The sequence below is a fragment of the Stegodyphus dumicola genome, chromosome 4 (assembly GCF_044657685.1).
Source record: "Stegodyphus dumicola isolate Sdum_Otavi_A_Nest chromosome 4, ASM4465768v1".
In the NCBI taxonomy this organism is placed as follows: Eukaryota; Metazoa; Arthropoda; class Arachnida; order Araneae; family Eresidae; genus Stegodyphus; species Stegodyphus dumicola.
Genome location: NC_140771.1, coordinates 198,129,277 through 198,143,574, shown reverse-complemented (window position 1 = coordinate 198,143,574; position 14,298 = coordinate 198,129,277). Strand labels below are relative to the sequence as shown.

At 30.3% G+C, this 14,298-nt stretch overlaps 1 protein-coding gene across 3 annotated transcripts in view; it reads right to left on the bottom strand.

The window, feature by feature from the left end:
* The window catches only part of MED24 (mediator complex subunit 24), a 39,097-nt gene that overhangs the window by 14,908 nt on the left and 9,891 nt on the right, over window positions 1–14,298 (bottom strand). For all 3 annotated transcript variants that reach the window (XM_035362791.2, XM_035362790.2, XM_035362792.2), the window contains exon 2: window positions 7,759–7,846. The gene's annotated coding sequence lies outside the window, so the exon portion shown is untranslated. The remainder of the gene's footprint in view (window positions 1–7,758; window positions 7,847–14,298) is intronic.

The following is a 14,298-nucleotide window of genomic DNA, read 5'->3' as shown; positions in this document are numbered from 1 at the left end:
TGGTGCATCACCAAGAGATATATCCTCCGACCTGAACTTCTGGAACCATTGCCTAGCGGTTCGTTCATTCACGACATCACCCCTAAAGGCCTGACAAATTTGGTGACTTGATTCTGCTGCTGACAGGCCTTTAAAATCATACAACAAACAACTCCAAGCGAGCGCCTTTAATGCGTCCATTTCAATCAGTCGCTGTGTAAGTTATGTTTGAAGCACCGATGCAACACGTTTTTATACTCTTGGTCAACGTCCGAACTCCCATCCCAACCACTTTATCACCAGGTTTGGCGACTATTTTTATGTTGGGGTTCACTCTTCCAATGTCATATCAAAAACGGAAAAAACTTTTTTGGTTACCTTGTATATTTATACATTATAATGAATAGCTATATTAAATAAACACTTTTTTTCAATCTAGTGCAATTCTTACCTCTTCACTTTCATTTATGAAACAACATATGAGTAATACTAATGATGGACTGTTGTTATAAATTTCTTTAGCAAAATTAACATATTTTTTTCCTAAATTTGATATTACTTTTTAAAAAATTGATCTGTTTTAATGGTTTAGGTGCACATTTCCTATATATATATATCTCCTTCATGATAATGAGTACAATAAATTTTAATAACATTTTTAATTATTTCAATGTATTTTGTAGTAAATGCATAAAAGTATTCAGAGATCGATATTTAATTTGATAACCAGTCAATTATGCTTGGTAAGGGAAAATGCATGTTCGTTCATAGGAAACTGGAGAAATTAAAAATAATCCTGTATCTCTCGTCTCTGGTATCCAAAGTTAGAAATGTTTCATGATAAAAGAGTATGTATGCATTTCAAATAATATCTGGATACATGACAAGATAAGAGGAGTTTCTCTTTTATAAAATATCCTAGTTATAGTTTCAATAGTTACTCTTATTCTGGGATTATTTTTAGGATAGCTTTGCTTAGGATTGTGGTGGTGAGTTATGAAAATTTGAGCAACTGGTTTGCATTTCATCTCATAAAAATAAATATCAAATTCTGATTGAATGTTTTACTTATTACAAAAATAGAATATTAAATGCATGAACAAAAAAATATTTTAAAACCGAAAAAAGAAAATTATAATTTGCAAATTATCACAGAAATTACATAAAATGATTAAATTTAATTATATGGCCCTATTTATACCAGAAGTTGAAACATGTTACTTTCTTCTCCATTTATGTCAGTTTGTCTTCTGCAAAGTAAAACCAAGACATGATGTTTTAAAATAGTTTTTGCACAAGTTTTAGGATTAAATTCTCTTAAAGGGTTTTCCACAATAGGTCATTGTCGTTAAATCTGAAATGTTTAAACATTAAATGAAGATCTCTTATCTTCCATCTTTTAATGGAAACCTTTAAAATAAAACTTCATACAATCACTTTGTTGTAACACAATTTGATTCACAACAATAAATTTACTAAAAGCAGATGGCATCTTACACAAGGCCGTGTTCTTTCCAGAAGAAACTGGGAAAAAATCTACGAAACATTAACAACGATGCACCCAAATTAGGGCTGCTAAAGGGGATAAATTTATTAATAACAGTTAACTTATTTAAAAATAAATGTTTTATTATTTTTGCAACAAAATGCAAAATAATTAAATAACTATTTCTAAAAAAAGCTATGAAAACTGTGCTAAAATTTTTATTCATTTACAGTATTTTACACTTAATTAATGATGATTTAGAAACTAATTACTTGATTTTTTCCCCTCTCTCGTGAATAAACGTACTCATTTCCTATTTTTTATTGCTGATAGGAAGTAAAATTCACTTTAAAAATCCATCCAAACTCACAGATTTGGGCAGATCTCATAGCAAGTGCAAAAGTATACATACATATGTGCACATACACATATTATCAAAAAACGTTATTACAGGTAAACAAATATATACTAGTTCAATATATGTAGAATCAACTTATTTAAATTGATTAGTAGCACTATAGTGCTATATGTAAATAAAATATATTATTATTACATAATTCAAAAATTTAATATTTTCTCATTGATTTTCATTGCCATAGGAGGAATTGCTAAACCTGCTGAGAATTTACCATTTCTAAATTTTACTTTAACATAATGTTATTTGCAATACATAAAATCTTATACAATGTGTTATTTCTGAAATTTCACATGAACTATGTAATTTAGTCGTGATTCAAGTTCAGCAGGACTAGGGCAAATTTTTTCATCTTTTGAATTTACTCATTCATCACTGAAATTTATTATTGCATGCAGCAGTGGAAAAAAATTCTACTTTACTACATTGTTTATACGATGATGTATCTTCACTTTGTTCTGGATAGATTGGTTTCATGATTAATTGTCTAATTAGATATGCATTCATTAGGAAAATATTCAGTTCTGTGATAAATCAATTTTATGACACTCACTTCAAGATTATAAATGAATTCTGGAATAACAGTTCATTTCAAGACAACTTTTATTGAAAAAAAATGCTCATTTTCCATATCATTATAGAAAAGACTAAATCGTAAATACTTCCAACATCTAATTCATTCAGAGTATCATAAAATTTACTACTTTTTGTATTCATTTTTAGTACTTTAATGAATATATTTTTGGATAATAAATGCAGGGTTTCTACATACCGCAAAACTTAAAATGTTTCTGCAGAGAGATACACAATCCTACTAACCATTTTCTAACATTACTTGAAAGACAAAAAGGCTTGCATTTTCCAATTTTCCTCCTAATCTATTTGTAATAGTTTAGGCTAAAATTCAAGTTGATAAGACACATCATATTCTTTCAATAGGTTACAAAGTTTACTTGTTTATGCAGTGAAGAAGGTCAAATGGATGGAATGGACTATATAGATCAATAGTCCCAAAATCAAATTGCATGTGGGCCAAATGCATGCTCTGAAAGTACAGAGAGGACGGATATATATTGCACCTTATAATACCTCTATTGCATGGATATTGTGTGTGGTGGTGTTGCACGCAAGACTACAATTATAATTTTAAATTTTAATTTACCTTGAACATCATTTAATTAAAATTTATATGAACTGTATTTTTACAATGTTTTTCTTTATACTTGCTTTTTATCTCTCAAATTTATGATAATCAATATTTCAGACCTCAAACATAAAATTTACCGTTTGAGTTATTGTTTCAATAACCATATCCGTCTACAAGCTTTTAGCACCATATTTACAACAAATATATAACTAAAATGCATTCATGGACCACTAGTTTCAGACCACTGATTATGGCAAAGCATGTAACAACTCCTGCCTGGGTAGGAATTATTTTATGGAGGATTCCTAAGAGAAACTAGTTTGTACTGTTGTAAAGATCGTGACTTGTAAAGATCGTGACTTGTAAAGATCATGACTTGTAAAGATCGTGACTTAAAGAGAACGTGAAATATAAATAATAGGATAAGGACTTGCATTTTACGGTGTGGCAACAAGAAGGGATTCGGAAGATTTTTTTTTTTTTTTTTTGATTCTTTTTGTTTGGAGAGTTTAAGATTTTAGTTTTTTAAGAGTTGTAAGAGTTTTAACTGCAGTAGTTAAGAGTTTCAAATTTTGACAGTTAAGAGTTGCAGCACTTATTTTTTGGTTCTGTTTTAAAATTCAAATAAAAGCATTTTGTTCATTCTGAAAATTTAGCTTTGTTCTTCCTACAAGGTTCAATATCCATTATATTGAAATAAGGAAAGGAGTTTTACTACTGTCATGTTACATAAGGAGAAAACCATGAGAATTCACATGCAGCCAGCCTGTTTGCAGGGAGCTGAACATGGGTCAAACTACCAGTGTTAAGACATTTTGGTTCTCAGCCACTGGTGGGCATTAGTCAAGGTGGTAGGTGGTCACTTACACTAAGACATTACTGAATGATTTTAAGGGAAATGCTTGATCTATTAGAAATGCTGCTGAGAATGATTCAGAACAGCACCTCAATGAGCACAATAAGAGCATGATATCATAAAACTTTAGGCTTTTGACAACCAACTTAGAAGGCAGCAAATGCAGTCAAATGCTGTACTAAAACTGATAAAAGAAAGATCACTTATGATTAAAAACTGTGAAATGAAGACTAAAAAACAGACGGAAGCAGAAAGCAAAATATAACAGGGATATATCAGACACTACCATTTCTGGACTTTATTTATGGAGCTAAACCTTTCCCTTTTTGACTTCATTTTTATTAAAGGCACAGGGAATTAAATTAGTAAATAAGAAGAATGAAGGGCAATTGCCATGACACAATATACCAAAAGATACTCTACAATTTACTACTTTTTGTATTCATTTTTAGTACTTTAATGAATATATTTTTGGATAATAAATGCAGGGTTTCTACATACAGCAAAACTTAAAATGTTTCTACAGAGAGATACACAATCCTACTAACCATTTTCTAACATTACTTGAAAGACAAAAAGGTTTGCATTTTCCAATTTTCCTCAACATACATATCTGTGGCAACAACAAACATATCTGTGGCAACAATTCATACAGATCTCATAGATAGTAACATTCTTTGTGATTATTTATTTGATAAAACTTATTTGATAAAACTTATTTGATAAATTTATTTGATAAAACTTAAAGAAATATGTCATAAGACAGTCTAAACATCATTAATCTTTTACCTGCTGTCTATCAGAATAATTTAACATTTTTTTTTTTTTTACAATGTTTCCTGGGATTGTGGTGGTGATCATGGGATAGATGAAACAATCACCATTTGCAACTGATATTCAGGCATTTTTGAACTGTTAAACAATTCTTACAATTCTTTGATTACCCTCTGGTAGAAAGTACTTTTTTAAAGCCATATAATCTTCTAAAGAACTTTTATCATGTTTATCACAATTTATAATGTACATGCATTGTTCATTCACTTTTTGCAATACAATGAAATTACAGATTACACCAAACAAGATCTTAAAACACTGTAATGAATTTTTGGGTAACAACTTACATCAAAGATGTTTAAAGAAGGTATTTTTTATGCTATATACAATAATTGGTGGTACTATTGCGTTTTGAGGACTGAAAAAATCACCAAACTATTGTTGATGCCAGTGCTGCCAAAAATAATTCAGGCAAACCTAATGCAAGAAAGGAAGTATAATAGTAAATAACTATCTAAGATTATTGTTTAAATTTAGATGAAAGGTTAGTTTCATGCAATACTTTTTTTATTATTATAATGTATATAAAAAAGGCTAAACATGACTGAATGGAAGCATAAGAGTAAATAACTATTTCCAGAGGCGTAGATAGGGTTTTCAGCGCCCGGGGACAACTGAAGATTTTGCGCCCCTTTCTGTGTGCCACGAATGGAAAACACTTCATTCTAAAATTTCATACCATCAATTTGGTGCCCCCTGGATGCTGCACCCAGGGACAGATGTCCCCCTTTGCCCCACCTTAGCTACGCCACTGACTATTTCAGATCATTATTATAATTTATACAAAAATTGCTAAACATAACTAAATAGATGCCTGCATCGCTATTTCTCTACCGAGTTATCGCTAAAGCATAATTTCATCTCGTTGGTTGTTCAAACATAATTTTCTATAATGAATGATGCTTTTTCTTTGAAAATATTCTGGGTAAAGTGCAGAATCACCCACTAATTTGTTTGCCACTTTTTTAGAAGGGTAAAAACAATTGGATTTTTGTAAATTTTCTTTTACTTTTTAAGTGAAAATAGGTCGATGTGTACATAGATAAAGTCAAGGGTGTGCGCAGTGCCATTTTTGTGCAATTCTGGGATTAAGTGAAAATAGGTCGATGTGTACCTGGATACCGAGTATGTGCAATTCTTAAAACCGTGTCAAGCAGTGGGTGATTCTGCCAGTTTACCCAAAATTCTATTGCAGACTTTTCATCATGGACAATTCCCAAATTGTTAAATCTATAGGATATCAAAAAAGGATTTAAAAATTAAACTGGTATTTCAATGACGTCTTAAGAAATACAGAACTATCTAAACTTATGCGATTTAAAATCAGCATGTACGCTAGATTTGGTGCACTGTTAAATGGGCACTTTTGTGCATACAATTTCGTTGCAATTTTTTTTACAGTCCTCAAAATGGAATAGTACCTAATTGGTAATAAGTTTATCACAAAGGACTTTCATAATTCTGCAGAAGATTTTCACAGTTCTACAAAAGATTTTTATAAACTATTCCATGAATAATTTGCCGTAAAATGTTGTCTATAACTCAATTATGGAAGCTACATTATCAATCTTAACAGCTACCACTTACTTCAAATTAAAGCAAAACTTAATTAACTTAACAAATAATAAATGCATCAAAATGTAAGAGAAATTATTTTGGCTTTCACTCTCAATCCTTTAAACCTCTTATTTAGTACTCAATGAAAAATTTACATCCATTCATACTTGTAAGTTGCACAACTCTTAAGCAATATACAGTACAAAGTCTTAAATCCGGACGTCCATAATTCGGAATGATCTATAATTCGGATCTCAAAGCTACAAACTTTCTGCACATAATTGTGCGTTTAATGTATAATGGACGGCATAAGCTAGGTTAAAATTATCTAATTATCTATTTCAGTTTATGTTGCAGATTGCGTTGTTCCTTAATCTTCTAATTGGATCCGGTTTATTATTTTTTGCAGACTGTTAGAGCAATTTTATAAAAAGTAAGCTTGAACTTTCAATTATGTCAAAAAGAGTTTCCGATTCTGGAGCTGCCAAAGGATCTACAAAGCGAAAGCATGTTTCGATGTCCATCAAACAAAAAGTGGAATTGCTGCGAAATATGGATAAATCAACCACATTTTTTCTACTTAGCACAATATTACTTGCATAATCAGAACAGCTTGGTTTAATGATTTGTTTCTCTAACCATTCTGAAATCTGTTTATCAATTTCACGCTGCTCTGCGGGAGGGGGGGGGGACGTCACGGCGCGCAATGAATTGGAAGTTTATCTGTCAGCACTATCCTCATCTTCAGGCCAGATGTTTTTATTTTATTCGGCTTATAATTCCTTACTAAATGTAGTATTTCATCTCGATACACCCCATCTTTGATATGATTTAAATAAAATTCCTCGTCATTATAAATATCATGAATGCACATCAAATAGTTTTCTGGTTGCAATTTTCTAATTTCGATTATGCGTAATGTATGCTTTACATGTGTGCACGTTGAAAGAAATGTTTAATAAAGTAAACAAATAAATATTTAGCTTTTTTTTTTTTTTGTAAATTTTGATACCCTTTAGATCATAATTGCTCTTTATTTCATAAATTACGGTTTCATATTTTTAATTTTATAATTTCTGCATGCCATCTTACCAGATTTAAATTGATGATCTATAATCCGGAAAAAACCCTAATCCGGAATCGCCGAAGTCTCAACGAGTCCGGATTAAAGATTTTGTACTGTACAAGTTAATTCTCAATGAAAAATTTGTGTCCAATACTTGTAAGTTGAACAACTTTTCAACAGTATACAAGTGGCAACCATAACAACAGATATAGTTGAACTTATTTTGAATGATTATTTAGAATCCAAGTCTCGTCTTTGGTTCCCTGTTAAGCAATTTAAAGTCAAAGTAATTTATATAATTTGTAATAAAAATTACATTTTGATATTATGATGAAAAGCATTATGCTCTCATATAAATAATTAAAACAAAATTTAAAGCATTACATTTATCCAGAATTTAAAAAAAAAAATTACTCACTTTGGTACTAAAGCAGACTTCTAATAATTATAAAATTGCATAATTTTTGGACTCCTTCTCCAAAGTCAACTTTATCTTTTGAAGCAAGCTAAAAAAATGCATACTTTAAATAAACTAGCAAACATATTTCCATTTTTTATTTCATGCAATAGTCTCCTAAAATATTGACTATAAGACTTTTAGGTATTAATGCACTGACAAATAACACAAGTATAAGATACTAAAGCATTTCTGATATAAATAATTCTTCACATCATATCTGACCGAAAGATTAAAATGTGAAAACAGAACTTCACTCTAATGCAAAAGATACTGAAAGCATAATAAATAAACTAGCAAACATATTTCCATTTTTTATTTCATGCAATAGTCTCCTAAAATATTGACTATAAGACTTTTAGGTATTAATGCACTGACAAATAACACAAGTATAAGATACTAAAGCATTTCTGATATAAATAATTCTTCACATCATATCTGACCGAAAGATTAAAATGTGAAAACAGAACTTCACTCTAATGCAAAAGATGCTGAAAGAAAAATAAATACATAATAAACTACTGCTGGGCTGCATAGGCATGATTATTTTGCACTAAATCAAGTAATATATGACAACAGAAACATCTTTTAATTAACTAATGATGTAAATGTTTCTAAAATTAATACATTAGACACATTCTAAATAATAGCAAATAAATTACTAAAAATAACAGTACTTTTCTGTTATGGGGGCCAGATTCAGAAATGTATTTATGTATACGTATGTGTATATGCATATGTGTGCACACACATACATGCACTTCTGAATCTGGTTCCCAAAACAGAAAAATAAGTAAAAATATAATTATTAGGAAGTATACATTCAAGTTTTTTTTTATAATTCTTTTTTAGAAAAACAAAACTTTTTTAGAGCAAGATTTATGTTTTAATTATAAATTTAGGATGAAAATAAGAAAATAAAAGAACTATAAGTAAATATTATGATACCAAATCTTATTATTCTTTATAAATATTTCAATGAAAACAATCATTTAAATTTTTCAAGTTTAACCATTAATACACTTGTCACATACACTTTAAAATCAGGAGATTTTTCCCAATGAACAAAAAGAGATTTTTTAAATAGAAAAATATGTAGAAAGAAAATATATTTTTTAATTTGAATTAACTTAATATAGAATAGTACCTAGTTAATATATGAAAGCTCAGTTATTATTCTTTAAATGCAAATGCAGTACAAAGTCCGTAATCCGGACTCATCGGGACTTTGACAATTCCGGATTAAGGGTTTTTCCGGATTATAGATCATCAATTTAAATCTGGTAAGATGGCATGCAGAAATTATAAAATTAAAAACATGAAACCGTAATTTATGAAATAAAAAGCAATTATGATCTAAAGGGTATCAAAATTTACAAAAAAAAAAAAAGATTAATATTTATTTGTTTACTTTATTAAACATTTCTTTCAATGTAAGTTGTTTAAATTGCTTTGTTTTTGGGCTAATACTTTCTTCGTTTTTGTGCTAATACTTTTTCTTTTGTGCTAATACTTTCTCTTTCTAATACTTCTTTAATTCTATAAACAAACATAATTTCTTGTTCAGTTCCACTGTTCAAGTCCTGTAACTGCTGTGTCGAGAATACCGACTAACTTGTCAATCGAAATTTTTTCGTTTTCAATAACCTCTCTATCACTTTCTTCACTATCGGAAGCAGTACATCGAAACATGCTTTTGCTTTGTGATCCTTTGGCAGCTCCAGAATTAGAAACTTGTTTTGACATAATCAAAAGTTCAAGCTTACAACCAACCTGTGTGTGATTGAAGCCATGGCATTTAAAACATTGAAGGGGCCTTGCCTCCCTTTATATTCGACTATATTTACTTTATGTCCGCATAGATATTTAACTTAATAAATGGATTTAGATTCTTCAATTTTAGGTAGAGTAATAAGGAATAGTGGAAGTTTTGAAACTTCGTCATTCCCTCTTCTGGTCATTAGCTTGATGTCATCAGGCTTATAATTTAAGAATTCAAGATATTCTTGTATTTCGTCTATTTCAGTACTTCTAAGAAGATCTTTAACGACGACTTTAAGTTTCTTGCCTTGGGGGAGAATGTAGGAATGGTGTTCCGCCCCCAGGTCCTTAAGCATTTTAAACATGGCTCTACAAGTGTTAGGATCAGTGGTAGCCACATCAGGTATACTATTTCCTATAAATCGGAAGTTCTGCTGATCGAACATTTTTTTAAATTTCTCCATAAGAAAATTTGTTTTCCTTTAGAATAATTTTTGCCCCCAGCTGAGTGAAAAAGCAGTTAAAGAGAGGACAGCCTTGTTTAATTGCTTTATCCCCTATCGAACCTGGGGTGCCAAAGAACGGCCTCAGAAGGGAGAGGTTGGCAGGAAAGCAATTAGAGGTTGGTGAGAAATAAATTAAAAGAGATTTTATATATGTTTTGTTAGTTACTAGAAAATAACAGTATCTGAAATTCCGCATGCAACTGAAGTTAATCCCTTTCTTGCATTTCTTTAGTCTAGTTCTTGGAATAATTTTTATCTAAGGATTTAAAAAGAATCTCATCTAAGACTCAATCATTTATTTTTGATTCGAGAAATTTTCTAGACATAGTACCTTTGAAAATAAATTTGAGAAAAATTTCAAATATCGAAAAAAATAATAATAATTAGTTAAATGAATAAAAGTTAATAAAAAATGAAATAAAAGTTGTACATTAAGAAAGTGTCAGTCATCGAATTCTTAAACTTTTCATGCAGGCACAAGGCTCACCAGCGGACAAACGGTAAAAATGTTGAACACTGGCAGTTCAGTCTGGGGTTCGAATCCTGGTGGAAAGGTTGACTGCATTGGGCGTTTTCGTGGTTTTCAAATTGTGTACCATGTATACGAGCGAGTTTCCTTTAAAAAGTCCTCCACAAAGGCATGCCTTCCCTTGGTTTAGTGCCATTCCGCTCTTTCTCTTTTCATGCCCAGTTTGAAATAGTGTCGTTTCGTCAGCTGCAGTCCGCACTTATTCTCTCTTTCCCGTTTCATTCGCTGTTTGAAAAGTTAATTTATGATTAAGAAAAGATATATGACAAAATGACCCTTACTACTTTGACCTAACTTAGCTTTTGAGTTCTAATATTTATTAAACATTTCCTTTAGATAAATTTATTCTGAGCAGAATAATGAATTTTAGGCACGTTCAAGAGGTATGTTTTTGATTCTTATTCCATTTTTTGTTATATACTGCCAATTTTTTTAAAATTTCTCATACTCCTAAAGCATTAGAACCACTGTTCCTCTGCTTTGACAGAAAATCAAAATGTAGCAAGTGTATAACTATAATGTACATATTTTATTAAAAATATAGTGAGCCCTCTAAAAAAGCGACCTTTCAAGGTTTTAAAGGATTTTGGGTGTAGATGTGGTAGTCTTAGAAATGTGATATTCACTGGCAATGTTTGTTTATGTTCTCAGAAAATACAGGTCACTTTCAAAAGATGACCTCTTAGAAATATCGTCAATAGACAAAGAATTCTTTGAGTTAGAAAGTATTAGACAAGAATTCTTTGAATTAGAAATATCGTCAATAGACAAAGAATTCTTCAAGACATAGAATTCTTTGAATTAGAAATATCGTCAATAGACAAAGAATTCTTCAAGACATAGAATTCTTTGAGTTGACATATTCGCAAAGAATATGTGAACTCAAAGAATATGTAAACGTAAATATCGTCAATAGACCTCTTAGAAATATCAATCAATTCACTACGATTATTTTCTAATGGATAATGGAATTAATTTAATCTAATGCCAATTACATTACGGCTATTTACACTAGGGGGATTTAAGAGCAATATAACTAATTTTTCTTACACAATCAACTGTTATATAAGATTAGCTGCTTTCTGTATATTCTTCATGTCATATAACTGATATCCATACGTCTTTAACAAATATACACAGCAAATGCAAGACAAATTATTAAAAAATTGCAATTTGAAGCATTAGTACTAATTTTCTGTTACTATACATAATACTATTAATGAATGATGAATTTATATACTAATATGTATACTTAGAATCTAAAAACGATGAACTTTGAATCTGATGACTCTAAAACATGTTACGCATTTCATTATATGCATAAATCTTTGTAATCTTCACAAACTCTAATAAAATGCTACATATTTATTACTGCAGTTTGAGGTGACTGTAATTAAATTTGTAGATATGTTGACTTTTAAGAGTTGTTCCCCCCCCAAATAAATTAATAAATAAAATGAAAATTATAAACACTATTCCAAACTTCTGTAGTTAAAAGATTAAGAGGCTACACTTGGAATTCATTTTCTGACAGAGTGTCAGCTCACAGTTTTAATTTATTCAGAAATCTAAAAGAAAATATCTCTAGAAAATTGCCAAATTATAATTGTTACATTCAAGAAAGCTTTCAATCATAAATATGTTTAAACTTTGATTAGGTCAGTCTAAAGTAAAGAATAAAATATCTCTTAGTCAAGTGTTCATTGTGCTTAATTACATAAAACTGTTTTAATATTACTAAACTAAAAAGTTAAAGAAGTTAAAGGAAAAGCTAAAAAGGAAGAAAATAAAATTCAAGTATTTTTCCATTAAAAAGTTAATAGTTTTAATAATGAAGCATAATTATATTTAATCTCAGCCATATTATCTTAAAAATAACATAATGAGCTTCATAATGATATTTTTCATTTTCACATATACATACCAAAGTTAAGTAAGTAAATAAATCATAAAATGCATTTTCAGATTTCTTATCGAAATGTTATAGCTAATCACTTAATCAGAGAGTTAACAAAATAAACAGATAAAGTAGTGATAAAATATACAAACAGATGTATTTTTGAGATAATTAAAATTTCGAATACTCCATTTACTATAATTAAAATTACAAATACATTTTATAGTAATAAAAAACCATAAGTCCCATTTCATTATGTGGGCTTTTATCAATGTGCGCTTTTATCTGCGTGGGCTTTTATCAATGTGCGCTTTCATCGCTGTGGGTATTTGTCGCATGGGCAATTATCACAGTGGGCTTTTTTTTTGTGGGCTTTTGTACGGGAACCACATATAGCATATGCTTAGGGAACAAAAAAACTATTGCATAGATAGCCCAATCATGATAAGTAAAGAACTTAGAAACTTCGCTTTAATCAAATTTCTGATTAAAAATAAATAAAAATATCTTAAAGATGATATATGAAAAACCTTTTCTAATAATTATATATATATATGTAGTATTTTAGGTGCGTAGTTAGAGAGATAGATGCAGAAACCACAAACTTGCAGATGTAGTTGTTTCAAACTATAATTTTATTCCATTATAATTTACATCAGATCATTTTTGTAGACAGGTTATTTTTTCAATCATATTTAAATATGATAATTTTTATTTATACTGATTTTAAAACTAAGACATAGGCATCTTAGATTGAGAAGCAACACAGCACAAAGATGTTAGCATGGTAGAAGTTAGGGAAAGGAATGATGCAGTTGTTTTGCAAAACAGTATCTCCTTGTTATGGTTGATCATTTTAGTAAGTGGACCAAAATTGTTCCCTTAAAACGAGCCTCCGCGAAATTAGTTACTGATTCTATTTTAAATAAATATATTTTAAAATACGGGGCGCCCCTAAAAGTTATATCGGATAATGGTCCTCAATTTGTAAGTAACGTATTTGAAGACATGTGCCAAAAACTGGGCATACGTCATTTAAAAATGGTCCCGTATCGGCCGCAATCAAATATAGCGGAACGGGTCAATAGAAATATAGTGAAAATTATCCGTAGTTATGTTAAAAATTTTCATAAAAGCTGGGATAACTATGTCAATGAATTTGATTTCGCCCTTAGGACCGCAAAACATGATACAAGGCGCAAAACTCCTGCTGAGTTATTTTTAGGCAGAAAGATTATAACGCCGCTAGATAAATTATTTGACGTGCAACAAAGAGCCCCAGAATTTAAAATGGGTGATATAGAAAAATTAATTAAAGAAGCAAAAAAGAATACTGAAGTAGCACAGAGAAAACAGAAGCTTTATTATGACATGAAACGACGGGGAGTAACTTATAAAGTAGGGGATGAAGTGTTAAAAATTAAGCATTCACTTTCTTCAGCACCAGAAGATAAAACTGCCAAATTTTTTCCACGATTTGAAGGACCATATGTCATAGAAAAAATAACTCACGCTGTAGTGGTGTTAAAAGCCAGAAATGGTGAAACGTGCTCCGCAAACATTGATCAAATAAAACCCTACTATGATTGTAATAAAATGCAAATTTTCACAGATCTTTTGCAGGATCCGGCACGGCAGACACAAGCTCCAGAGGTGGAACAACGTCAAGCACAAGGACAAGCCATTAGGAGGCAGGAGCAATTGAAAAGAAAGTTTCCCTGCTGGAAAATTGAAGGTAACAAGAAAAAGAAGCCGTTCCACCGTCCAGAAAAGAGAGCTCACGAACACCCCCAGAATGAAGAAGGGAG